This window comes from Lissotriton vulgaris, unplaced genomic scaffold (assembly GCF_964263255.1).
Source record: "Lissotriton vulgaris unplaced genomic scaffold, aLisVul1.2 SCAFFOLD_1358, whole genome shotgun sequence".
Taxonomy (NCBI): Eukaryota; Metazoa; Chordata; class Amphibia; order Caudata; family Salamandridae; genus Lissotriton; species Lissotriton vulgaris.
Window position 1 is genome coordinate 74,152 of NW_028244896.1, and position 3,531 is coordinate 77,682.

Genomic DNA, 3,531 nt, shown 5'->3' on the forward strand with positions numbered 1-3,531 from the left:
AGCAGAATGGAGGAGGACCAGGAATTTATTAGGCCTATCTTTGACACTGCAGCCATTACCTGGGTTACGAGGGGTGACCAAAGTTCTATATTACTGACGAAGATATCAAGTGGGACTCCGTCGGGGCCGGGGGCCTTACCAGTTTTGGAGGATGATAGGGCATTAATAACTTCGTTTAGATCGAAGTAGAGGTCGATGGGATATATTGAGTCCTTGACACTATCCTTACCCGTCTGAGCCACGGTTGTAACGTCGGCGGTTGAGCCACCGAATATCTTTGAAAAGTGAGCCACCCACTCGTCGGCCGTCACAGCCACGTTTAGATGTTGAGAGGCTGTGGCATCAACCAAAAAGGGTGATTTAACTGTGCGCCAAAACAGGGAGCTGTGTTTGCGTAGACAACTCTCGTGTAATTGGGCCCAAAGATTTTTCTTTATTTCCTTTTTGCGGTTATGTTGAGCCAGTTTGTAAGCCTTTCTAAGTTTGGCAATTTCAGCTAGATCTCTGTTTTGACTGTGTAGGGCTTTTTTAAGAGCAGTTAATGCTTTACAGCAAGTAGAATCAAACCAACCTAAGGATTCCTGTTCTCGGGGTTTATGGTGACCGAATAGTTCTGCCTGTATGACTTTTAGGATCTCCAGAAAGCTGGATATAATCAACTGAGGGGTGGAATCCTCTGCTAAACAATTGTTCAACCAGGGAAGGGCTTTGGAAATAACTTTGCCAGTAAATAGTTCAGGGTCAACTTTGGGTAATTTTACTGAAAAGCCATTTACCTTATCCATGCTCAGAGATTGTGGTTTAGTAAGCTGATCCTGGTGGGGTGAGGCAAAGGGATGTTGATTGACAATAAGATGCTATTTGGGAAATGATCGCTGGAAATATCAGAACCTGTCTTAAATTGTTTCAGTTGTCCCTTCAATATTTGGGAGCATAGAATGTAGTCAATGAGACTTGACAGACCCCTGCCGTGAAATGTGGGCTTAAATTCGACGGGCAGGTCCGCAAGGTCATTAGCATATTCTAGCTCCAGGGAAAAAAGACAGTTGTTTAAGCTATTGCCTAAATATAAATGTGAAAAATGGGTCAAGGAGCAGCCGTGTTCGTCTTGGAGACCACAAATACCGTTCTTATAGTTATTACACAAGGGAACATTGAAATCCCCCCCCCCCCCCCCAAATCACATAGCAAATACGAGAAGGGTGCTTATTTTGTTGTTCTTTTAAAAAAGAAGTAATTTCAGTTAAAACCTTAACACAATCAGCAGGAAGGAGGTTATTATAAAAATTAATGAACAAATATGACATGTACTTATTGAATGAGACCATTATAATTTGAAAGCTCACATTAGTAAAAAGGACTGCTACATTCATTGATGGTAAGTTGTTAGAGAAATATGCTACTAAGCCTCCCTTTGATCTACCATGTATTGTGGAACTGGCTGGGACGTGGTATGTTTTGTAGCCCTGAATATGCATGGGCTCGGTGGCCCAAGTTTCCTGTAAGCATACTATTTGGTGAGCATTCACAATATCTAACCATGGTTTGAGGTTTATCTTAGAACGGAGACCTGCTAGGTTCCAAAATAAAACAGAGAGCGTCTGGCTAGAGGTAACTAAGTTACTTGTACTCAACGAAGCGTCAGGAGGTAAAGTACCTGGGCATGGGGAGGCTGTGTTGTTAGTGGTGTGGAATAAGGTACCAAATGATCATTGGGTCCTAAAGGATTGTCTTGTACTAAATCGGGGGCTGTTGAGCTTAGAGAAGATGCTTGCCTGATAGCACTAGGGGGCTCAGTCAATGCTATTGCTTCTCGGGGAAGTGGTGGTTCGAGGGCCAATTCTACAGGAGGGGATGGTATTATTGGTTTGGAATTTGGTATTGAGACTACATTACCATCCGTACAATGTAGGCTCAAGGAGCGATGAACTGGAAGGAGTAATTTAGCCTCATGAAAAGAAAGACCTATGCTATTCTGGTTGATGCCGGCTGGTGGTCAATCCACCATTTCCAAACAATCATATCTGTTCGTTAGTGGAACGCCCCTCCAACCAAAAGAAGGAGCTGTGTTTCTACCACCATGTCCTGACCAATCAACCCAATCTCGTCTTCTGTCCCAGTTACCAACTTGGGTCCAGTTCCATTCTGGAGTATCATTGTATCTGGGTGTCGGCGGGTAGAAATAGGATAGCCTTTTAGTGTCTATCCCATCGTTGGTTGATTGCGTACCCCAGGAGCAAATATGCTCAACTGTGTGTGGATCCTCAAAATTAACGATGACGCAGTCTCCCTGAGTTCTTTTTGGCTCTTTACCTATCCATGGGACCCTGCGGACCGTTGAGACTCTGGTGGCTGAGTACGGTGGAAGAGGCCTATTGATGGATAACCAATGTAATACTTTGTTTCTCAGGGACCAGCCTGGTTCTTCTGTATTAGGACTCAGCTCGGGAACCCCGGTCAGGATCACCACATATGGGCTGGCTTCTGGGGGTAAGTGGATCAAATGACCGCCCCTCCTCCTTGACCTAGGGACAGAGTTTTGGACCCCTAATGGCTTAGCATGGACAGGCACCTGAGTAGGTAAAGGGGCTGGAGCTTTTGTTGCTACGGGACCCTTCTTCAACGCTGTAGGTGGAGGTTTTTGTAATGGAGCTGACACTGTGGTGGCCGGTTTTAATGCTACTGCCTCTTCCTTAGTGGTTTTGGGGTTAGATCTTTGCACCACAGTTTGACCAAGACCTATACCCTTTTGGGATTTTGAAACTGTGGTCAGTGCTGCTATCTGTTTTTCGATCTTTAACAGTGTCTGTTCTATAGGTTGCACATAAGATTTAATTAGTTCCCCTAATCTGATCAGTAGTTGGTTATTTATGCCACAGATTTCACACCCTCCTCCCACGTTACTGATATCACTAAGGTTAGCGGTATTAATGGAGAGGTTAATTGTTTCTGCAGGTGTAGGATTTGGCTCTTGTTGTAATGAAACAACTTGATGCGAAGACTGGGTAATAGGTGAGGCTCGATGGTTTGGCTGATTCGTGGTACGAATCGATTTGCGAGATTTTTTAGTTTGGTTTTTCTTTTTCTTGGGTATCGCTCCCTCCCTCAATCCCCTGTTTAATGCTGTGGTGGGGTCCTCCGGGCGCCTTGGATGATGTCCTCTGGTGGCGCCGCCGCAGGGGTCGCTGGGTAACATTCAGTCAGATTCAGTCAGATTCAGATAGTGCATGAGTTTAGGCAGTACTTCTTGCTGCCCTGATTCCTCAAAATAAAAGTTAACGAGTTTGGTTTTGTACAGCAGGCACGTTGCTGAGACCAACCACTGATGGTAAATAGAACCCCCCTCCCCAAGGTCCCACCAGGTCACCCTCTCTGCAAACCTGCACCACCTCAAATAATATAATTTCTCATTTACTTCACTGGAATCCGTGTCCCACACATTTGACGTCACCCTCCCTGGCAGGCCAACTGGGTGTCATGATAGTAGTGACAACACTAAACAAGTGAATCAGCAACACAAGAAAACGTACA